This window comes from Cryptotermes secundus, unplaced genomic scaffold, assembly GCF_002891405.2.
Source record: "Cryptotermes secundus unplaced genomic scaffold, Csec_1.0 scaffold223, whole genome shotgun sequence".
In the NCBI taxonomy this organism is placed as follows: Eukaryota; Metazoa; Arthropoda; class Insecta; order Blattodea; family Kalotermitidae; genus Cryptotermes; species Cryptotermes secundus.
This window is the reverse complement of record NW_019742556.1, coordinates 1,195,066-1,220,797: the sequence shown is the minus strand read 5'-3', so window position 1 is coordinate 1,220,797 and position 25,732 is coordinate 1,195,066. Positions and strand designations below refer to the sequence as shown.

The 25,732-nt window shown below is 41.3% G+C and overlaps 1 protein-coding gene across 5 annotated transcripts in view; it reads left to right on the top strand.

The window, feature by feature from the left end:
- The window catches only part of LOC111873322, a 177,932-nt gene that overhangs the window by 31,537 nt on the left and 120,663 nt on the right, over nucleotides 1-25,732 (top strand). For 4 of the 5 annotated variants that reach the window (XM_023867942.2, XM_023867941.2, XM_033755053.1 and 1 more), the window contains one exon: nucleotides 24,882-24,979. The exons of the other annotated variant lie outside the window; for it this stretch is intronic. The gene's annotated coding sequence lies outside the window, so the exon portion shown is untranslated. The remainder of the gene's footprint in view (nucleotides 1-24,881; nucleotides 24,980-25,732) is intronic. 5 annotated transcript variants of the gene reach the window in all.

Below are 25,732 nucleotides of genomic sequence, written 5' to 3'. Positions count from 1 at the left end.
ATAGCTCCTCAATTATTCTCACGAGGCTGAGTGGACCCACTGCTTCTCAGAAAATCTGGTAGCGCCGGGAATCGAACCCAGAACCTCTAGATCTGTAAGCATGAACACTGACCACTAGACCGCAGAAACGGTTCCTTTGCCGAGAATAAACTTTCATTGTTAATAGAGTGTATATTCAGTGATTTACTTCTATATAGGAGTAAATGAGTTGAGAGTTTATCAGTTGAAGTTGGAGCTAAGAATGAGAATTGTATGTTTTGACGGTTCCATCCGTTTTGTGTGTGAGATCATTTAGAATAACGTTCTAAATTGTCTGTCTGGTTTATTTTGTATCTGAAGGCCAGTTAACTCAGTTTCCGACTGGTAAAGTGAAACTATAAGGACCAAGTTGTCTGTGTTCAAGAAATTAAGCACCATGCCATGAAGACGTATGGGGAAGTAGAGGTATAGCTCCATAATTTTTGATCTCGGTGATGGATGGACGGTGGAACCAGTGACATTTGATACTGCATGTAGGTGAGTGATCAATCAGTTTAACGCTCCTGCCGCATTACTCCCGGGAAAACAACATGCAGTAACCAGTAGATAGGAAAATGGTTGAGATCAGAGCCTCAAATTCTCAGGGGGTGTAGGGCTGTGGTTCAGTAGGTGTTAGCATGTAAGGGATCCCCGAACGTTCGTTCAGATAATGAAATCCGACCTCGTTTTCCAGATGAGTCCGGATACAATTATGACAATGATTGCTTTTGGCACTCCCTTTAAAATGGAGATCATATCACGCGAGAATTAGATATCGACTTAGCCTGTGACCTTTTGGTCTAGAAGACTAGCCTCTGATACAGATGGATCCAAGGTGGTTGGGATATCTGGTTCAGGTGTGCGCTGTATGAGGCCGGGGCATGTATCCCTTATATTTGATGTGCATGTCACAGTGAAGAAGGAAGAAATTGTTACGATTTCAGTCTGTGCAAAGGAATGTATGGGGAGAAAGCGTATAGCTCAGCACGGTTGTCATTATTCCTCATAATTTATCCTGCTGTGTATATCGCTGCAGGTAATATTTATTTTATTTCTCTCAGTACAGCACTATTTTCAGCAAATGGAGTTGGTGTCTAGCATAACATGTTCCTGCACAAATGTGCCATTTTAGACCCTGTTATTAAATTTATGTTTAAGTTTAATGTAAGCCGAGAGTATCAAACTATATCTTCTATGCTATATGCTATTTAATGTGACATGACGACTGAAAGCCGGAATGGTGAAGTCCGAGCAAACGCCCATTGCTAGACAACGGCTTGGTAACCATGTTTCCGCGGTAACGAATATTAACAAAAATTAGTTTCCGTTACAGCGAATAGAAGCGGACGAGTCGTTGCCAGGAAGCAAGTCGCTAAACAAAGGCATTCCCGTGGCAACAGAGGAACTGTTCTACATGGTGACATCTATCCCGGTCGAGTGGCAGTTATAAACGGCAATGCATTCCTGAATTCGAGTAGGAGAGATCACTCAGAGATTCTTCAGTGTGATTCGTCAGACAGACGTCGTTCAGGAGTTCAATGTGTGATTGGTGCCAATAAACCCAGTCATCAAATTCAGAACCCATTATTATTAGTCACGCCATCTCCTTATACGTGTCAATACTATGCACTATTATTATTATTATTAGAAGGACCAGTTATTGGTCCATTGTGCGTCCCCCTTTAATTTTTACTGTCCCCATACCCTACCGGTACTGGTGCGTGCTATCAGCCCCGTTCAGCCAACGAGGTCGGCCATCGGTACCTGATATTTCACCCATCTACCAGAGGCGTTGGAAACTACTTGGGCGGGAAATTGTTGCCTAATTTCGCTCAGAGGTCTCCTAGAGACACGAGGATATTTTACGTGCCTTAAATCTACGACAGGGGACCCACGGCTTAAAGTCCCTCCCGGAGGACTTGTTCCCTGAATTTTTCCACCCTTAAAAATTCCACGACCTCCGCCGGGTTTGAACCCCCGTACCTTGAGTCATGAGGTGGGAAAGTTACCCCTAGACTACGGAGACTATGTGCTACACTAATATAATTGGCTGGCATTTTACTTCTACTGGCTAAAACTGTACGTTTTATTTGTTGTGGTTGTAGGTTTTAAATATTTTGAATGTATTTCGTTAAACACATTGTATATCGTATATTTCTGCTTCACACGTTTCCTTTGATTCACTGTTTTCCTGGGGGGGGGGGGGGCCTTGAGGTATTATTGACACTGTTGTCCTCACAGAAGAGGGAGGGGTATTTTTGTCCTTTTCATGGTTATTCTTATACGGGCGATCTCGTTATGTGTTATCTATTGATATTTATTTATACTCAGATAAACACGCAACTTTGGGGATCTTTAAGTAATCGCGGGTGGCGTCTGGTAACGTCGACAGGCAGTATGTACCGTCTTGCCAAGACGAGGTAAATTTCCTCTGTGTAGTTGGTCACATCGGGAGTCAGGTCAAGAGGATGTAGGTGTTTTGACTTCAGAGGCACTGGGTAATCCGTTCCTGCTTTCCAAAATAGCAGTTTCGATGTCGCCGTGTGTTGGTAGCTTCAGGATCTAGGAATGGCTGAAAGAGAGGCAAGCTGAAACATTGGCTTCTGCTGAGGCAGTCGAAGTTCTTCGTTGAAAGACTGTCACATATTTTGCATAATGACCTACAGGCATTAGAGCTGGGCTAGTTCAGTCAGTATAGTTAGGGCTACGTGCTGGACAGCCGGGGTTCAATTTCCGGTAGGAAATATTTCTTTACTTCACAACATCCAGATGGACTCTTGGGCCCACCCAGTCTCTTATTCAACGGGTTTCAGGGACTGTTTCTCCGGGGGTAAATCGGCTCGGGCATGAAGCTGATCATTCACCTCCATCTAGTGCCGAGACAAGAATGGTGGAGTTATAATTTCACTCCCCCATACGTCTTCATTGCGTGATGCTTAATTAATTAATTATGGAGTAAATTTTACCTGTACCCGTCACAACACAGCAACAAACAAAACAGTTGATGCTGATCAGTATTTTGTTACATGTTGAGTTGTGACGGATTTAAATAATGAAATTTATATATTTAACACAACGGGATGCATCCATCGAAAATTATAACATTTCTATAGTAACATTAAAATGTTTCAGTTGCGTTATATACCTAGTCAACTTGTTATTGAGAAGGACGAAACTGAATTAGAATTAAAAGGCTGCATAAATGAACGTGAGATGGTGATAACGGCAGGCGAAACAACGGGAACATGGGTGTATTTCTGCGGACAGAAAGTCATGTTGTTATACACAGAGATAGACAAGTAGACAGTTTTCGCACCATAGATCCATAGAACCCTCCGGCTTCTAACCGCAGTCGCCCGGATTCGACCTCAGGACATGTAGTGGAAAAACTGGCAATGGAAAAGTTTGACTTCGGGTACTTCTGTTTCCTCTGCCAATTCTCTTTCCACCAACTGCTCCACATTCATTTATCATCCTATCACGAAGATATTTATTATCAATGCAGACAGAGTCGTTAATTAACAAAATGAGAGGGAAGAAAATGTAGGCTGGTAATTAAGTACATAGATAAGCAGGAATATAGATAAATAAGTAAATGGAATTAGATATACGGACGCACCTTTAGGTAGGTAGACATAGAGAGACATTTGGATAGACAGTTATACCAACATGAAGGTAACATTTAGGTAGATAAATAGGCAGACAGACAGAAAGACAAATAGGTAGATTAGATAGTTAGATAAGAAGATATATAGATAGACACACACACATATACTATATATATAGAGTAGATATATAGGTGCCTATATAATAGAATGTTACTGGATAAGTAGAGATTATACGTATGTCTAGTTAAATAGGCAGACAGGCAGATATATATAAATATACATAGATTCACACACACATGAATGAACGAATGAATGTATAAGGGGTGGGCCTTCTCGGCCCTTGCACCGCTACCTACAGTGGTCTATTGTGCTTCCCCTTTTGATTATCCCTTAGCAATCCTGCGCTTCGAATGAAGAGCAGGATTTTGTAAGTGGGGGCATCGAAATAGTCACTTGGTTCCATAGATTATTGACCCAAGTGACGTAATCTTAGATAAGCTAAGGCCTCACATTTGCACAGGATATGTGTGGCTGTTTCATTTTCTTCTTGACACCTCTCACAAGTGGGACTGTTACTTAGTCCCAGTTTGAAGAGGTGTCCTTTGAGGTGACAGTGTCCTGTAAGTAGTCCTACCACTCATCGTAGCTGGTTCCTGTTTAACTTCAACAGTTCCTTCACTCTTTTAGTAGAGGGCCCTCGTATGAGTCTTTTGCTTGCCTGAGTCCAGTCAAGGACCCCCAGTGTTTCTTGTGACACATACATATAAATTACGTACAGATATATAAAGAGGTATGTAAATGCATATAGAATAGGTGGTTGATGGATAAATAGAGAGATTAGATACCCAGTTAAATAGACAGACAGACAGATAGACACTGGTAGATGCGCAGGTAGAGAGAGCTTGTTCTGGAAATGAGTTTCCGCACTCAGAGAGGACACGGCGACAAAGATTATGATCAGTTCTTGCTCTGAGCTGAGAATGAACTAGAGTGCAGAGTCTGATACAGCTCCAGTGCTGAGCGAGCAAATTGTTCCATTGATCCACCCAAATTCCGGATGTGTGTCAGTCCCTAGTTCGTCTCCTTGTCCCATCCCACACGGCCGATAACATCACTTCCGTTTTAGACTCAATCGATTTCTAATTGTATCTGATCTCTCAACTAAAGGGTACCACATTCATCAGCCAATTAGAGGAAATATTATACAATAACATTCGGGACATTGTTCTTGTCTGAGGTATGCATGATATAGACGACGCTTCGTGGTTGGTTCCACTTCCGTCCTCAGTTCATTGGTTGTCATTAAACTGACAAACCTTTTTATTGTTAGATTTGAGGTTCTCACAGCGTTGATTATGAAGAGTTATATCGTTTGGGATATAAGAATATGTAGTCTGCTGAAAATTAAGCGACGTTTCGGATGAATATATCGCCTCTATATTTTGAAGCAGGCAGTATGTAGAGGAGCTTGCCTCTTGCTTCATGCTGGTTTTCTATGTGGCTTATTCTTCGAATCTGAAGTTGGTTCTGAAACGTCGGTTGACATCTAACAGACTATACGGCGCTATATCATAGAAGACAAACCATATTCGAGCTTTCCATTATTTCTTTAAGATTAGTGTACAACATGGCTTTTTAATGGCTAGCGCGCTTGCGTAATACTCAGACAATTTCGGTATAAGGCCCAACACTGTGAAGACGGTTGAAGTTCTAGGAAAGAAGTAATTGTGATATGTCTCTGTCTGTTTGTCTCCGGAGATAGGGACTAGTTCTATCTATTGGACCCAACTGAGTAGGTTTTACCTTTGGACGGGGACTGAATCCAGTCTCCGTAACGTTGTGTTTTGAAAAATAAACAGGACAATTTTTTTTAGAAAATAGACAGGACGATGGATAATGTCCAAAAACATAATATTTGTAGCAATGTACCATTGTCACAAACTTTTAGATCTCATTTCAGGATATCCCAAGCTAATATTTGTTAATTTCTCACAATCTGTAGTAACAATATGGCGGACGAATGAACTTGTGAAATAACAGTGGAACTAACATCACTTCTAAAGTGTAATAATCATAGTGACATATCAGAATAACGAAACTTATGTTCAGTAGGTCTACACTTAGCGTCTTCAGTATTTTATATTTGGAACGGCTAGGAAGATTCAGAATGCCAGGATGTAAAAAATTGACGCGAAAGGTCTGTGTAACTTGGTAAGGACTGTACCTTTCCAATCTTCTTAATATTGTAAGAAAAGACGGTTGCCGTTTCCCCCCCCCCTGTCACCTGCTCGTACTATGACTACCGTATCGGAATACCCGTGCTGTATAGACTACTTCTCTGTCCGATATGTAGAGCGTGCAGTCTAGACAAGACTAGCAGGCGTTACCACAAGAACCTGTCCATGTACTCGTATGTGTATAATAGATTGTGTCTGTAGAGAGACAGGTTTTGATAAGTGTATTTGTAAAAGCAAATTGTTTTAAAGATAAGAAACTGCGACACCGCAGTCTACACTTGTATTAGAGGTTTTAGTTTCACCCCCTGTTATTATCCACCAGCGTTCCCTTGTAGAAAATTCTATACTGCAATTTCAATTTTTTTTGTTTGCTGCGTTTTCCTGTATTTGACGCCTCTAGGTTCTTTTACTCACACACGTAATTCTGTTGCCTTCAGAACAACATTTCTATGGGGCCGATAATATAAAACAAATTTGCCTTTCCGTAATGCGGCGTCTTCAGTGCCTTTAGAATGTTACCTCTACAGAATTGTGTATGTACGTAATTTATAAAAATTAAGATCACTCAGTCACGAAGCTGAGTCGGGCCGGAAATCAACAACGAACGACTTTACATTAGATTAAGGCGTGATGGGTTTTAAAATTGTATTTGTTTAAAAATAATGCGAGGAATCGATCCACTGCTAGGCAACGACTCGGTATACACGTTCCAGCGAACACGCAATAATGAGAGCTGTGTTCTCTGTGGTCTGTGCATTGTTATGTAGTACAGAAATTCTGACAACAGAGAGGTGTTTTCTATGTGGTCCGCGCCATGCCCAGTGCTAGGCAACGGAGCTGTAAAGAAGCATCCATAATAAAAAATATTGTTTTCTGTGTGGTCCGTGCCCCGGCTGTATAACTAGGGTCTGAAGCTAGATTAGATTAGACTCCAGCGCGGTCTCAGCTCAATGGAGACCTGGTGTGAGCGCTGGAATATTAACATTAAAGCAGATAAGACTCAGGGGTCTACTTCTCTCGTAGTCGTCGACCGCCTGAGTCTTGTCTCACTCTAAATGAACGAAATATTCCATTTGTAAAGAGTGCAATATATATAGGTGTAATCTTCGTCAAGAGAGTTACATGGAGATTGCACATAGAAATGATCGAAGCCAAGGCCTTCAGAACAGTCATTAGAGTATATTCCCTATTCAAAAGTGAGCGATTGAGCGCTAACATTAAACTGACCCTCCACAAAGCTCTCATTAGATCCGTAATGACTTATGCTAGTCCCGCCTGGGAATTGGCGGCAGACACTCATCTAATGAAATTGCAGCGCCTGCAAAACAAGGTTCTCCGCACCATTGGCAACTTTTCAAGGCGCACGCCGGTCCGCGATTTGCACATGGCATTTAAAATCCCGTACGTATATGACTATATAACAGAATTATGCAGGAAACAAGCAGAAGTCATACAAAATCATGAAAATGAGAATGTTCGCAACATCGGACAAGGCGAAGCCCGCCATAGAAAGTATAAGAGGCTTAAATTTGACGGCGGTCAGACCTACTACCGTTCAAATGACTAGACTGCCGTAGTAGCGAATACTGGTAGAAATAGGGCAAAATCTGCTCTACTGAGCAGATTTTGCTGGATTGAGAGGCCTTGTATATATTGTACACAGAAATTGGAATTAAGATTAAATTTGTAAATAAATGTAAATACTGACAATGGACTTACTAACACAGACTATGACTGACAAATGACAGACCCAACCTCTCGTCAGAGAGGGCGCTCCAAATAAACAGAACAGTAACTTTCATATAAGAAAAAAGAAAACAATTCTGCATGGTAGGCATTCCAAGGTGATTGAATAAGAAATGGCGAGAAGACTTCGCAGTAATTTGAAAGGAAAAATCCGTTGCTAGGAAACGGATAGGGTGTCCTAGTAAATTGTGAAATGGGCAGATAACGATATCACTACAATTGATTTTGGTCAAGACCACTTGGAATTCTTAAGCTTAGATGAGAGAATAATGTTAAAATGAATTCCACAGATGCTTGTAGGCTTTCACTACGCTTAGACGTTGATGTCGGTCTTGTTTTAGGGTTATCACAGTGTAGAATTATTCTCGACGTTTCGGAGATCCTTCAATTTTAAAACTGAAGTGACACTTTAAGGTAGAGCGAGTAAAAATATCTGAAATGTTGGAAATGCAGCCAAATTTACACGGTGTCGCCATCAGTGACGTGACCAACATTAAAATGGATCTTATATGAAGATGATGTGGAATTGTTTGCTGGATTAAAATGGCTGAGGATAGGGTATAATATTGCGCTTTTTTGTTGATTATAATGAGTATTCGGATTTCGTAACGACAAGGAATTGCTCAGTCGGTTTATTACTTCTTACATTATGAATTTTGTGAGGAATGGATAGAGCAGTTCAGTTATAACATTCGCTAAAGACATCGACACTAACGCATTTGTATGCTTTCAATTACGTGCACTTTATTTCTGTTTTCCAGTATCGCTTCTTACCATGCATGTCGATGTGCCATTGCTACTGCTCTGCAGTAAGGATGAGTTTATAAAGCAGAAAAGCATAGACCTAAGAGAAATGAATAATGAAAGCAGTGAAAGTGAATTGATGATATTAGTTCTTAAAACACGGCCGTTGCTATTGGTATGCTACAAACCTGTAAAGGAACATTTAGCCCTGTGATTAATTAATTAAGCGTTATGCGATGAAGAAATATTGGGGAGTGGAGATAGAGCTCCACTGTCTCTGACATTGAGGGAGGAACATAGACTGAGGGTGTTCGAGAACAGTGTGTTGAGGAAAATATTTGGATCGAAGAGAGATGAAGTGACAGGAGGTTGGAGAAAACTGCATAATGAGGAGCTCCATCAGTTGTACCCTTCTCCAAGCATAATTAGAATGATCAAGTCAAGGAGGATGAGATGGGAAGAGCATGTAGCACGAACGGGGGAGAAGGGAAATGCATATAGGATTTTTGTGGAAAAGCCAGAAGGAAAAAGACCACTGGGAAGCCCAAGGCGTAGGTGAGTGGGCAATATTAACATGGATCTTAGAGAGATATGATGGTATGGTCTGGATTGGATTGATCTGGCTCTGGATAGGGACCAGTGGAGGGCTCTTATGAACACGGTAATGAACCTTCGGGTTCAATAAAATGTTGGGAATTTCTTGAGTAGCAGCAGAATTCGCGGCTTCTCAAGAAGTGCTCAGCTCCATGAATGAGATATTCTTGACCTCGGCATTAGGTGGGGGTTAGTGGTCAGCTTCAGGCCCCGGCCTCTTTACCCCCAGTGTCATACAGGACTTTGTATCTAGTGCCATTCATCAGGATAGGATACAGACAAATACAGCAAACGCCACTAACCCAGCTAATGATTGTTTACTTATTCTCTCAACTCTTGACATCCTAATTCAATTTGTTCACTCACAATGAAACATCTAATTCAGCGAGCACACATTTAATAGAAGAATGCCCAGTTCGTATCTCGGACGGGACGTCAAATATCCTGACAGGTAGTTTCCTTTGTTTACCTTGATCCATTCAGGAAAATGCCGCCAAGATAACCTCTCTTCGTATCATATACATTTTATTATTTACTATGAAATTACTAGGAGCCGGGATAGCTCAGGAAGTGTAGAGACGAGCTACAGGCTGCTCGACCCGGCTTAGATTCCCGGTAGGGGCAAGATCTTTCCCTTCTCCACAGCGTCCAGACCAGCTATGGCGCCCACCCAGCCTCTGGTCGTGAGCCTCAACGGGCTTGGCGCCAAGACGAATTGATCGCCGACATGTCGCGTTCAGCGTGAAGCTAACCCCTCATCTCCATCTATTTCCAAGGTTAAGAATGTGTGCAGATATGCCTCCAATTTCCCCATACGTCTTAATGATGTGGTGCTTATTTAAGCAGAAACACTTCTTTATATATTTTCCTCCAGCTGCATCCACTAATCCTGATTTCCATCTTTCTCTCAGGTTTACATGTGAAAATTCTGTACGCATTTCTTCTCGACAGGAGGGGAGTAATTGTACTTTATTGTTAGTTCCCCCTACATAGCCAGGTACGTGTTGGCCTCTTCTGAAACAGCAAATTGACGGATTTCAGAAAAGAGGAAACAGCGATCTTGGTATGTTACACTTCACTGATCTCATATGCCAGTCAGGGAAATCAATCGACAGTCTGTGATTGATGAGATTACGTCATGAAATTTTAATTTTTCATATTCCAAAGTCACAGTAAGTTGAAATATAGGTTTGTGGGCGAAGGAAACAAAAGTTTGTCTTTGTTTGACTTCAAAGCAATACGTCAACAATAGCGCACATTTTACTACAGGGGCTTTCATGGATATTAGTAATATTTTACATCTGATATTCTTTAATAATTTCAATTGACTCAATTTCCTGGATTAATGAAAACGATGCGAACGGCTCCCCTTTATTTCTATGTTTTGTTATACTAAGTTAAAACCAACACAGAAAACATTTTACGTAATACTAACACGGTTCCAGTGTCTTTCGGGATTAATAATACTAGTATTTCTAACAATAATAATAAGATACATCTGTCGCTGTGCTTAACTAATTAAACACTATGCCACATTTTCTTGACCTCGGCACTAGCTGGAGGTGAGTGGTGAGCTTCACACCCCGACCGCTTTACCCTCGGTGAAAGAACCCCCGGTACTCCTAGGGTAGGAAGTTGAGTGCACCTCAGAGACGAAGTGGAAAGGAGAAAATACTTGACCCTACTGGGACTCGAACTCCGATCCCTTGGTCGTCCTGCCCATAGCCAATCGTTGTACCGTCTACTCTATTCCGGATCCTCTACAATAATAATTAAATTAATTAATTGTATTAGAGCTCTTGTCAATAACAGTGTCACACTGCCGACATACGAGTACCGTATTTACGCATGTATAGACCGCACATTTTTTACCAAAAATTCAAGAGGAAAACTGGGGTGCGGCTTATATTCGAAATATTCGAAATCACACTTCATTAAAAAAAAATAACGTTGCCAAATTTCGGAATAATTTCTACTCCTGAAATAATATTCCAAGAAAAATATTTTTTCTATAATTTGTCTGAAAATTGTGCTGTGGCCTATACACGCACGCGGCCTATACATGCGTAAATACGGTATATTACAAAATAAATAAGAAATGAAAGTAAAATAGAAAAAGAAAGAAAAACAAGTAATACGAGTAATTGAACTGGAATTATACAAAGGAAACGCGTCAATGCTAGTACAGACGTGAATACCCGACGTGTAATATCAGCAACATTGGCAAGCCTCTCTGAAGGGCTTGACTTAATGTATTGGTTGCAGTGAAAATGGGGAAGTCCCTAGTTAATTTAGTGGAGACACGAAGTCTACCAGTATTCACGATAGAACAACAGTTTATTCTCCCCTTGGAGACATTAAAAAGATGTAGACCATACCTCGTTTCAATTCAGTTCTTTCATTATGTCACTAGACAAAATTTAAACGGCCAATTACAGGCAAGCCCTGGAGAAAAGAGGGAAAATTAGGGGCACACATGAAAGAAAATATTTGAAGGATGATGATATTAATAATAATGTGACATGTATATCCATTGCAAAACAACGGCTCAGTAAACACGCCTCAACAGTAGAGGCGCAGTGTAATGGTGCAGTAAACACGCTTCAACAATAGATGATATGTTTCCTGTGTGGTCCGTGCCCATGAGTTATTTTGAAATCAATCGGCGCTACAAGGCAGTTGAGGGGTGTTTACCAGCTGACAACGGAAGCGGTAAATCTCCATTGCTGAGATTCGTTACCAGGAAACTTAGAGTGAAGACACTGTATAGGAATAACCATTGTGGAGAGCTGTTACCACGTAAAGACTAGTGAAAATAGATTTCGTTATCCTGTGTTTCATGACTTGTTACTAAATCAGTTTGCAGCTGAAAGAGCTGTTTACATAACATGAACGCAGCCCTAAAATTTGGGCTTAGATCTGCATTTTTCTCTCGGCGTTATGTAAATTTTGGAACCGCAATTAGTGTACAGTTTCATGACGTTCCCGTTCAATAGACTGAACTGGAAACGTGTACATGACTTGACCCACTACGTTCTTAGTCTTACGTACTTAGATATTATCAGGAAAGCGTTCTGAGTAATGAGTGTGTGGTCGGAATTTTCTTTGTGCTCTTGTGGGTCCATATTGTGAAACCCGATTTTAGCTAAGTGCTGAAGCCCATATTTCAGAGGAGAATGTAAAGGCGCGTCCACATTGCTCGTGCTCGTGCTCGCCAGGCTTCGGCACGTGAGGATCCGCATATTTACTCGTAGTGTGTATAGGCTGTAGTCGTATTTTAATTTATTGGCTATAGTTTTTAAATTAAAAATTTTTAATTTGCTTGTCTCGTGACTTGTCATATCGTCCACATAACTCGCGAGCATAGCGAGTCACACGAGCATGAGTAATGTGGACGCGCCTTAAGAGACAGCGTGGGAGGAACTAACTAAGGTAGTGAGAACAATTATATCACGTGGGAGATTTGGGATTCATAACGTTCACTTGGTATTTTGACAGGAATTAAATAGAGCATAGTTGAGGCAGCATAGCAATGGCACACATGCTGGGCGGTCAGAATTCGATTCCCGGGAGGTGCAAAAGAGTTTTCTCTACTCCACAGCACCCAGACCGACTCTGGGGCCGACTCAGCCTCCTATACAATGGGTACCGGGGGTTAATTACGTGGGGCAAAGCGGCCAAAGCGCGAAGATGACTACTAACCTCCATCTGGTTCTGAGGTTAAGAATGGTGGAGCTATACCGCCATTCCCCCGCATGTCTTCATGATGTAGTGTTTAATTAATTAAGGACAGGGACAATTTAAATTTTAGTAGAACAATTATTATTATTATTATTATTATTATTATTATTATTATTATTAGAGATCAAACAGAAGGAGATGAAATTGTCGATATCTGTAGCATATAAAGACGATCAATACGTTCACATTTATTGTCGGAAAGCTTGAGAGAAAAAGATCACTTGGGAAACCTGGTTGTAGTTGGAAGGATTATTAAAAATAATATTATGCACATAATATGTGTAGGAATGGATTGAACTTATCTGGCCCAGTACAGGATCCAGTATCGGACTCTTTTAAATCGTTAACCTCCAGGTAGTTGCACCCTGGGTAGCTCAGGTGGTATAGTGACTAGGATATTGGCTGGAATACCAACGAATTATGGCCCTATTTGCTACCAGGACAATAGAGTTTCCGCTTCTTGGCAACGTTCAGTTATGCTTCATGATCCACGGAGCCTTGTTTCCGGTGGGTTCCAGATTTTATTTCTCTCTGGAGGTATGTTTTGTGGAATGAGGTTATGACCATGAGAATCACCTTTACTCACCACAAGTAGCGCGGTACTTAATCAAACACAAGGAAAACTTCATCTTTCACTGTCTGTAATTAGGTCAGATGGACTGGATAGTTCACACGTAAAGGGGATATGGATGAGAAACCCCAACAGAAAATATTAGTTAGGAGCCAGACGCTTATATGAGAGTTTAATATTGAAATAAATCTTAGAGATACGTGTTTCCCTCCCCCCCTTGGCACTACAGCCCCAGTGGGCCTAGGCCTACCTCCATGAACTCCGTTCACTTCGGTTTTTCTAGATCTTACACATTCGGTAGGACTCCTTGGGCGGGTGATCAGCTCGTCGGAAGGCCTCTACCTGTACACAAACATATAAAAACACACACACAAACATCCATGCCCTCATTGGGATTCGAACCCACGATCCAAGCTTCGGAGCGAGCGAAGACTGTGCATGCCTTAGACCGCTCGGCTACCGTGACCGGCAGAGATTCGTGTTACTCTGACGTAATGATAATGTTATTTCAGTTTACATAGAAATAGACAGTGTACAATATTCAGAAATCCAGTTTTCTCCAAAATAAATTTCGAGTATCATGAAATATCGCGTCTATATTAAATCGATACGACCAGTATTATACAGGGTGATTCTAAATTACTATCTGTCTTTCCTTGGCCCATAATGTTCAAATCGGAAACAACAAAATAAAAGTACTTACGTAATATGAAAGTGGAACTCAAAAATGGTAACACTGTACTCAACACATTGATGTTTTGGAAGAAATTATGGCGTCATAACTCAAAATGTCGAATATTCAAGAGAAAGCAATGTGGGTATTTTGATTTTTGCGAAACAAAAGTCCAATATCAAAATGCAAATTATCATTATAACTCTGGCGTAAGCGCCCTAACACTGCATTTAATTAGAGCCCGTTTATTAGTTTCGGTGATGAAAGACAAGGACATAGTAAAACTGAAATCATACGGACACAAATTATAGAAGGAAATTTCGAGGAATGAAACATGGTTGCTTTAATTGAGATTTTGCTGTGCATAGAGGATTATTCTGTGACGTCATACCCTTCATTTGCAGTAGAATATTCCTTTCTGGCAGGATCAATATTTGCTTGTCACATTCTACTGCTGCCACTCATTTCCACAGCATTCAATCTTACGCGGTAAATAATTAGGTTTCCTCTGTTCGTTTAGCCCTTTGCTCTTACTTTGTTTCCCTTCTCCGTTGCCACAGAGGGGAAACCTACTGATTATACCCTGGTGTGATATGCACCGCGTTATTTCTCATACGTGTCTAAATTGTACATTTATCTCTGCCACAGTGCGCGTATAGTCAAAGGCTTGTGAGACCTGATATTTTTATGAGAGAAGTTAAGTCATTCTGGGCACACTAGGAGCGCTAGCTCAAATTATTAATTATACAATTTTTGGGAGGGAAATACGAGGGTAAGTCAATAAGTAAGTTACAAATGGATATAGAACTTAAACAAACAAGAGTACTGATTTGAGAAATGCTTTTATTTCTCAACATAATCTCCCTGTACATTGAGGCACTTGTCCTATCGTTTCACAAGCCCCTGAAAACCAGCAGCATAAAATTCTTTGGGCTACTGTCGGAACCAGGCGTGTTTACACGGCATGGCCTACCTCATAATGCATGACAGGTTAGGTTTTCACAAAGTTTGTGCACGATGGGTGCCGCGCATGCTGACCCTACAGAACAAAATCAAAGAATGGGTCTGGCATTACAGCATCTCAATCGTTACCACGATGAAGGACACGATATGCTAGCCCGGATTGTCACAGGTGATGAGTTTTGGGTTCACCATTACCAGTACGAGACAAAGCGTGCGTCAATGCAGTGGAAACATCCTGCGTCCCTGCCAAAAAGAAGTTTAGGGCGACAACATCCTCCAGGAAAGTGATGCTCACGGTCTTCTGGGATCACGCAGGCATACTGCTCAGCGCATTCCAGCCTCAAGGACAAACCGTAAATGCCGGCTCCTACTGTAACTTCCTCAGGAAACTTCGTAAGGCCATTCAACGGAAGCATGCAACCCGTCATGCATTATGAGGTAGGCCATGCCATGTGAACTCGCCTGGTTCCGACAGCAGCCCAAAGAACTTTATGCTGCAGGTTTTCAGGGGCTCCTGAAACGATGGGACAAGTGCCTCAATGTACAGGAAGATTATGTTGAGAAATAAAAGCATTTTTCAAATCAGTACTCTTATTTGTTTAAGTTCTATATCCATCTGTAACTTAATTATTGACTTACCCACGTACAGTGGCCGCGCCATAGCTCAAGCGGTTAGTGGCTGGCTTCCCACCGCAGCGGCCCCGGTTCGATCCCGGGTCTGGTCAAGTGGGATTTGTGGTGGACAAAGTGGCGCTGGGGCAGGTTCTCTCCGAGTACTTCGGTTTCCCCTGCCAATCTTCATTTCACCAATTGCTCCACAATCACCCTCACCTATCATCCGGGGCTGGTACAATAGGCCAGAAGTGGCCGCAATACAAGGGACTTAGTCCCACGCCACTAGCAATAAAACAAAATATCTACGTATATGTATGGAACAAAATAGTTGGAAAATACGAAGCAGCAGTTAATATCTCAGGAGAAATTTTTAAAAGTGAAGCCACGAAGAAAGGAAATTCGTCTCATTCTCTCAGAAACTGAAGAGAAATTGATGGAAGTGCTCTGTTCATTTTTATACGGATTCTGCGAGGCGATCTTAATGAAAGTGCTGAGATCTTTCTTAAATTTCATGGACAGAATCAGTTCAGTAAATAATTTCGCCGCGCGACACACAATGGAGCTTAGTAAATATCGGTACTTTCTGCTACGTATAGCATATAAAAGAACTCCGTGGTTTTAGTCCGCAAGCGAACTATACCGACCGAGCGAGCGTCGCTTGTCGGCGAAGATAGTGCCAACTTTAGCGGATAGAGGGTGTCGCGTGATCAGCACAACAAATCCCCACGGCCTTTAATTTCGGTTTTCTAGACCAGAGCCGCCATTTCCTTAAAATAGCTCCTCAATTATTCTCACGAGACTGAGTGGACCCCGTTCCAGACTCACTACTTCTCAGAAAATCTGGTAGCGCTGGGAATCGAACCCAAACCTCTGGATCTGTAGCCAGGAACTCTGACCACCAGACCATAGAGGCAGTCTCTGAGCTACTGGTACCTTCGTTAAATAAAGCGTAAATAAAATAAACGAAAATAATTTACTGGTTCTAAAATTGACCTCCAAGACGGATAGACATACGTGCTGTGTGCTTGGAAATTCCTGTGCGACCCGTATAGACACAAGGCTAACAGCTAGCACTTGATTCGCTGCTTGTTTAGTATTCATTTGATATTAATATCAACTTCCATTCTCTTATAAATAATTTACACTAATGTTTTCAAGCGAAAACACCGATAAGAAGCTGAAAGCCTGAACAGCGGAGCTAGAAGTGTTACCGTTACTAGGCAACCGCCGGTAAACGCGGTTCCGCTTCAACAGATACTTGACCCATTTCTATGCAATGGCCGATAAGTAAAAATTATGGTGTTTTCTACGCGGTCCGTGCCGAGGCTATATGAGCGAACCAACGGGACACAGTGAATCCTGTAGCAGGAGCTACTAATGATGGGGTATGATCTGTTGTCCTGAGCCTGGACTGAGGGAGGCGTTGTGTATGTTGTATATAAAAAGGGTAAAGGTAACGATATCCCTGTAATTGACCATGAAGGCCCATAGGATTGTGAGACGTCGAGGCTCTCACATTTTCTAGACAATCGGCTCACAGATGGCAGTGAGGTTGTCAGCCTATACTGCTGGCCGCCCTTTAACCCCCAGGAAGATTCCTAGTACTGATTTCTCTTAGAGACTGAGTCGACCCCAAGGCCAGATTGCGGCTGGAAAGATCAGGTAGATTGAAAAAATCGGGATTCGATCCCGCGACCTTCCGGCTTGTAGCATAGTGCCTGAACCAATTACGCTACCGCGATCCTCGTATATATTGTATATACATACACATTAATAACATGTAAAATGTAAATTGTTCATGCTGAGAAACAGACTTATTACTTATTTATATAGCCGCGGAACGGACATGGACCTACAGTAAACGCACATAACGTGATCGCTAACCAGCCAGTCTATTGGTGCGTCGGTCGGATCTACAGAAAACACAGCTTCTTCTATTGTTGCACGTTGGACCGTGTTTACAGAGCTGTTGCCTGGCAACGCGTTGATCAAATCCGTTACAGTATGAACAACGACAAAACATTACGCTTCGCACTGATTCTGGTGACCATGCTGCAAAGCTAAAAGTAAATTAATTTAGCCTAAAGCTGTTCTTTTACGTGTACGGAACCGCAAATGTCAACAGTGCTTAATTGCAGCTACTGACGTCATGCAGACACCTTAGGTTTGTTCAGCAATCGAGAACGAAAAAGAATGAGATAAAATGCCTTTGTAAACTGCCGCATAAAAAGTGATCGCAATCCGTGGGCATAAAACTAGGGCACAGAATTTGACTGCATTCGGGGGGGGGGGTTGTATATATTCCAAGTCTGTAGTAAACTTTATCGGTCAAGTTTTATATCAACTTATGTCCCTTCTATTAAAGTTTTATAGTATATGACCACTGTCTTCTGGAATGTGACGCCGTGTAGACCGATACAGGTTAGTTCTTTCTAATGGAATGTGTGAACACGACAATCGGTCCTCTGATAACAATATTACTTCCCTTCCTCAAATTACTGTATTTTCTTCCAGACAATTGATTTGCCAGAAGGAAATAGGAGAGTGGGAAGACCAAGGTTAAGATGGGAAGAATGTGTGTGGTAGGACATAAGAAATTTGGGTGTAAAGAACTGGAGGAATGTAGCATCGAATAGAGAAGAATGGCGAGCAATCCTGAGGAAGGCCACGGCTCACAAAGGGCTGTCGTGCCAGTGATGATGATGATGAATTGATCTGCAGACAAGACACTTTGATATTTCTTCTGCTCAATTTGGATGTTGAGTATACGCTATTTATTATTTTAACGCTGATGATTTCTCATAAGAAGTGAGTAGTAATATTTGAATTACGTATGAGGGTCTTACGTAAGTTCTTTCATAACGAAACAGTGAATATACTACTTTGTCCCGCCCCTTTTTGTCACCACTCAAACTCACCCTTATATTACTCTATATGAACCCTTCCAAAATCGATCATAAGATGCTTAAACGTCACGAGTGAAGGGTGGTCTTAGAATAGGGAGATGATGACTGACATATTGTAATTGTAAACTGAGGAATATTTCTGTGGCAATTCAACCTGCCTCCATTCGGCAATGAATTCTTGCAGTCGTTAAATTTACGTTGATATCAGAAATTGTTCTGCTTTTAGCGATATACGAAAGGATTATCAAGCATCGCCAAATGTATTAGTAGGAATAAAGATGTATTCATATTTTCAGAGTAAGGGAAACTGATAGTTATTATTTATTAATAGGAAATAAGTTAAATTACTCGTTTATTAATATAAAATATTGTAATAAAATAATTCTGAAATTTCAACAATAAATTAAGCAAATTTTTCATTTTTTTTTTCCGTTTAGAAAATGCATATCATTTTATGTGATAAATTAAGTTGCTCTTTCTTATTATGTATTAAATATTGAAAGAATCTCATTGCTGCCCTTAGCTTTGACTGCCATCTAGCGTCTGAAGAGTATATAACGTTCTGAAATTCGCTGCAAGATGGCAGCTAAGTTCACAGTGGATCAATAGGACACATTGTGGCTCAGCTGACACTAGAGTGAACTCGTCTGAGTTCGAGCTCGTGTTTACAATGCAGAGGACATGGGATATTTTGGACACTCTATTCGGTCCTATCTTAGCAGCTGTGGTAGTTTACTAATACAGGGTGACCAGGTTTAAAAAAAAGTGAACCACTTCGCTACTCGGAAAGGAAGATGTACGGAATCATATATAGAGAGGATTTTTGTATTTTTTTTTTGGATGGAACTGACGAATATTTTCTGAAGTTCAGCTGTTGCCCAGTTACTTTTCATGTCAGAGTGGGGGGTGGTATCATGTCAGTATTTCCAAACAATTTCCGTCCAAGGGCGATTGTGGAGATTCTAAACGGTTGTGAGGGTAATTGTAACATCTGTTGCAAAATTTTAAAATATTTATACGTCCTTCCAAGGAGCCATTCTTTCTTCTTTGTGTCACAAACTTAAATAAAGTCTCTTAAAAAATACCCTTCCATACATCACCCCTTTCGTCATAAAATTCACAATCCCTTCATCTATTTATTTTTTTAAAGTTTTTCATATTCAAAAACGTTTTCGACACCATGATAGCACAATGAATAGTGCTTTGCGGAGGGGTACAATTCCCCATGTAGGGTTTCCTACCTTGCCCTAAATATCTAGTCGGTGAGAAGGGAAGAAATGTTCGGTCGCGTGACTATCAAACAAAAGCGTGTGCGTGCGCTCAGGGTTTTTCAATCGTCACCAGTTTTTGACCCTAGGCCTTCCTCTGACATGTTCTCCACATGATTTGTAAGTTGCATGCAGCCCGCGAACTTTAATCGACGTGTTCTGTGAGCGCACGCAAACTGTACGTTTCGAAATAGAGAGTGATTCTAAATTATTGTTGAGGATTCCTGGGCCTATAATTTTGAAATAACTAAACATGTACAAGAATAATCTAATATGGACATACTCACAGTTATAAGCATTAAGTACGATCGCTTGAAACACACACAGAAATACAGTTTTCAGTCTAGCTTCACAGAATATTGGTCGAATCAGCACTTAGCTCATGCTTTCACGAAAATTCAGCTACATGTCTGTGCCACACGTGGCCATAATATAGGTAAAGTTGTTCCTGTGCTTAACTAATTAAGCACCACGCCATGAAGGTGTATAGGGGAGTGGATGTATAAATCCACATTTTCTTGACCTCGGCACTAGTTGGTAGCGGTCAGCTCATGCCCCGGCCGCTTTATCCCGGGGGAAAGAGCCCCGGGTACCTATTGGATAGGAGGCTGGGCGAGCCCCAGAACCGGTCTGGACGACGTGGAGAAGTGAACATTTTTGCCTCCACCAGGACTCGAACTCCGACCCCTCTGTCGTCCAGGCCATAGCCAGTCGCTATCCCGGCTTCAGATATATATATATATGACGATTCGCGTAAATTGTTACGTTGTATTGCAGTATTATACAGCTCGTGAGTTTTGTACGTCCGAAATGTTTATTATTTAAATAATTTAATATACAGAATAACTTAAAATAATTTAATTGTTTGTTCTGCTTTTCTTGCTTGTGCTGTGTGCTTGCGATGTGTATTTCGTGCATCGTATCTTGGTGACATGTGTTCAGGTTTTCAATGTGTGTTGACTACCACGCTAGATTTTCCGATACAAATTTTGTACGCAATGTTCATATTGTCATGAATGCTACATGCCCCGACCATCTGTTCACCTATTATTTGATGATACGATATTTGACGAGTAGCGCAAATGTTACTAAAACTAAAACTAAGCTAAACTCCGCGGCTTGAGTCCGCAAGGGAACTATACCGACCGAGCGACAGCCGCTTGTCGGCGAAGTTAGTGCTAATTTTAGCGAATAGAGGGTGTCGCGTGACCAGCACAACGAATCCCCACGGCCGTTAATCTCGGTTTTCTAGACCGAAGCCGCTATTTCCTTGAAACAGCTCCTAAATTATCCTCATGAGGTTGAATGGACCCCGTTCAGGTTCCACCACTTTTCAGAAAATCTGGTAGCGCCGAGAATCGATCCCGGACTTCTGGTTCTGTAGCCAGGAACTCTGGCCACTAGATCACAGAGGCGGTCTGCACAGCTCTTCATTATTAGCCAGTATACTAACAAAGATTATGCCCTTATGTTAATTGTGTTTATGATTACACTGATGTGATATTTGAAAATTAAGCTTGGTTGAAACGGACTGCACTGCAAATATTGTATTTTTATCCACGTGGTGTCTATTGTGAAGAAGAAAGGCTGTAATATTCATCTGGGTCATAGTGAGACATTTACATACAGTAATAAGATATTTTTTTTGAAAACTGATTTAATTTATCCGGATTTATATGCAAACTAAACTTTCTTACAGCGTTTATGACGTTCCGTCACGATCGAAACGAAACAAGATGGCTGCAGCATGCGCCTTGTCTACAAGTAGTTTAATACAAGTCCGATAGATGTCACAAACGCATAGTTTTAAACCTCGTTTCGAGTTTGTAACGAGCTGGTTTAGCTCAGTCGGTGTAGCGACGGGGCTACCGGTTGGACGGCTGAGGAATTGGGGGTTCCATTCCTGAAGGGCCCAAAATATTTTGCTCTTCTCCACAACGTGTAGACCGGCTTAGGACCTGCCCAGCCTCATATCATACGTCGTCAAGCTCAGATTCCAAACTCTGTGGTTGAGTTTTCGTAAGACGTGCTTTTTCCCCTTTGTTGCGCCCTTCAAAATATCGCGATAATTTTACGTCGACTCAGTTTTGTCAGGTTATACTCAATAATGGTGCCGATCACAGTGGCTCCGTAGTCTAAGTCATGAACCGTTTCCGCCCGCTGGAACGCTGTTATCGTCGGTTCGAATCCCACTCAAGGCATGAATGTCTGTTTGCGTCTATTTTCTGTGTTTGTGTTCTGTATGTAGGTAGCAGCTTTACGATGGGTCGACTCCCCGTCCAAGGAGTCTTAACGAATGTGTATAGGATTAAGAAACTGAAAAAGCTGTCAAAGTCCACAAGGGCTCAAGAGCCATAGATATTAAATAATGCTAGATAATTGGAATTAGCTCCCTCCATTTTTTTTTGTCAGCTTTCTTAAAGCCTTTGTAGCTACGTGTCTTTTGTATGTTTATTTCATAGTTTCTAGTTCTGTTGGACCCCATTTCATTTTATGTCCCTTACGCTGTGCTTTTTTGAGGTCCGTTTTGGAACGGAAAATTACGTCTTTTGTTTCTATTTGTTCAATATTTAAATCTATTTTATTATCTTCAGGGACTAATGAACACAGAGTATTACGAAGAGGAAAAAGGTGGATGATAGAAAAGAAATATGAATGCCCTACATTAAGCTACTATCTATGACTGTTTCTGAATGGACCGCAGAAAACAGGATTTGAGGTTTACACACCGGTGGTTATGAAAAATTGTATCGAAGTTTCTAAGGAAAATTTTGCCTCCATCTTCAGAGTCGAAGAATAAGTCAAACACGAAATCAGATCTGTTTGTTGACTACTTCATGCTGATTTCTTCCTTGTTATATTCTTTGAACCTTAGAATGGGTGCGAAATTTTCCTTCGAAACATCGATTGATACTTAACGATCTACATGGTGTTATATTTCAGAAGATAACACTCTTCTGAACTGAAGAAATTACAGACGTTCACTCGTGAGGGTGTAATTTAAACCCAGTACCTCCAGCATGGCAAACAGGAACACCTCGAAGCAGATTTCTTATAGTAATTAACCGAACGTGGCCCCCCTCACGAGTAGGGTCTATTACGGCAATTTTGTTGCATTGCGCTTGTGAGTAATATTGCAGGCATCGAGCAATGAATTTCCTGATAATAAACATGGCATTTAAATCGTTGTTTGGTCCTCAGATCGTTAAAGAGATGTAAAATTTGTGGCACACATTTTCCTCCGCAGTGCGGCCTCCACAAGCTTGGAAGCATTTTCAGTTTACGTGTCATTCATTTCCTTGCCTCTATGGAAAATTAACACCCTCACATTCGGTTCCTTTATGATTCGTTTTAATATTATCTTATCCACGCTTACGTTTCCGAAGCGGTTTCTTCATTTCAGGTTTTCGAAATAAAATATCAGGTGAAGCATATACATTACTAAGTTCCTCATTAATTAGCTCCCTCCATTTTCATTTTACTTCCTCCTGCTTTGGTCCAAATATTCTTTGTAATATTCCGTTTTCGAACTCTCCCAGCTTATAGATACTATAGGGTTCTGATGGTGTATAACACACAGAAATACTGGGGTTTCGGACTTTGTCCATCGTCCGGTGTTCTAAATAACTAAGAAAAAACACGACATTTCGGAAACTGAATCCGTTTCCGTCTTCATGTGAGGAACATATGGACTTTGCCTGGTCTCAGGTGTTTATAGCCTTAGGCAACGGACGCACAAAATGCGTCCGTTGCAACGAACGTACTTTATGACGGACGTTGCTGAGGACACCACACAGTTGCAGAATGCGGTGCTTAGTTTTTTGTCTGCAATGAAACTACGCACCGCATTCTGCAGCTGTGTGGTGTCCTCAGCAAAATACTTTCGTTACAACGGACGCATTTTGTGCGCTCGTGTAGACGCTGCCTAAGTGTTTTGTGACATCAGTTGTCTAGTGATTGAGGCTAGCTCTTTCTAAGGGACCCAACACAGTAGGTGTCTTCCCTCACCTGAGGACGGAAACAGATCCAGTTTCCGAAACGTCGTGTTTTTCTTAGTTATATAGAATCCGGATGATGGACAAAGTCCGAAAACCCAGTATCTCTCCCAACTTATGTTCTTCCTTCGTTTTCAGCGTCCAAGTTCTACAAAGTACAGTAGAGGAGGTAAAATTACACCTTCTTGTGTTCAAACGTTTACGTGCTTAGTTTTGGAAGAGAACTGAACTGAATGGTAGCAAGTGCTTCCCGAGCTTAATTTACTCTTAATTTATCCGTGAATGTGACTATGAGGGGGCACGCGGTAGCGCAGTTGGTTGAGGCACTATGTTACAAGCTGGAAGGTCGTGGGTTCTATTACCCCATGAGGTCATTGGATTTTTTTAGTTGATCTAATCCTTCCAGCCGCACTATGGCCCTGGGGTCGACTCAGCCTCTAACAGAAATGATTACCAGGAATATTCTTGGGGTAAAGGGTGGCCGACGCCGGTCACGGTAGCCGAGCGGTCTAGGCATGCACTGTCTTCACTCGCTCGGAAGCCGGGATCGTGGGTTCGAATCCCACTCAGGGCATGGATGTTTGTGTGCGTTTTTCTGTGTTTGTCTACAGGTAGAGGCCTTGCGACGAGCTGATCACCCGCCCAAGGAGTTCTGCCGAATGTGTAAGATCTAGAAAACCGAAGTGAAGCGGAGAGTTTCATGGAGGTAGGCCTAGGCCCAAATTGGGGCTGTAGCGCCACAGGGGAAAAAAAAAGGGCGGCCGGCACGTAAGGCTGTCAACCTCACCTTCATCTATGAGACGTTTGTCTAGAAAATATTGGAACTTCGTCGTCTGAGAACCCTATGGGCCTCCACGGCCTGTTACAGGGATAGCTTCACCTTTATATAACTATGATTTTTTACTGCCTTTCCAAAATAGTTGAACTTTAACAAGTTTTCAAGTTATTTCTTACATATCTTTATATCATGGTTCAACCTTCTTGACAAAAATCCGTATTAGATTCTAATCATTTCATTTTTTATTTACTCTAGTTACGTTTTCACCAACTTAATTAACATAATCAACACGAGCCAGAAGCTTATGTGTCTCGTATTTGTTCTATTTCTCTTTGTATATTATTTATTCTTGTAAATGTATATATTATTCTTCATTCGCAGTGTATGTACAATATTTCTTACCTCAACTTCATTGTCTATCTAGAGCAACGCGGGACCTTGAAGCCAGGTGTCGTGTTGTGGCTGTCCGGCACACAGCGAAAGTGTAGCCATTACTGACCGCCCACATGTAAAATCCATGCGGTAAGGAGTCTAACAATACGTACATTATCTCGCTTCATGGCTAGAATGCATGCAAGTTAACAGAACAGATATTCAAATTTCTTGTAATAAAAGTGAAATTCTCACTTCAGGAGATAATTAGCGTATTATTTATAAAAACGATCTCTGTTGTATATATACAACTTTGAGTTTACCTTTTTTTATATATTAATCCTGTTATAATCATTAGAATTTTAGGCCAAATTATTCTTTTATAATTTCTTATGATTATTATGGAACCTCACATAAACATATTCCACTATAAATAAATTTATCTTTGTTATCCTAAAGTTTACCTTGTAGACCTCCTCTGTGATCTAGTGATCAGAGTTCTTGGCTACAGATCCAGAGGTCCGGGTTCGATTCCCGGCGCTACCAGATTTTCTGAGAAGTAGTGGATCCGAAACGGGGTCAACTCAGCCTCGTGAGGATAATTGAGGAGCTATTTCAAGGAAATAGCGTCTCCGGTCTAGAAAACCGAGATTAACGGCCGTGTGGATCCGTTGCGCTGACCACGCGAGACACCCTCTATCCGCTAAAGTTGGCACTAACTCCGCCGACAAGCGGCAGTCGCTCGGTCGGTATAGTTCGCTTGTGGACTACAGGCAACGGAGTTTTGTTTTTGTGATTCCATTTAACAACGTCCCACTTGAGAACCATATAGTCCGTAACTAATATTTTTTTAAATTTTCAAAATTAACTAAAATTATAAATTTTTAGAAAAGAAATTTACTC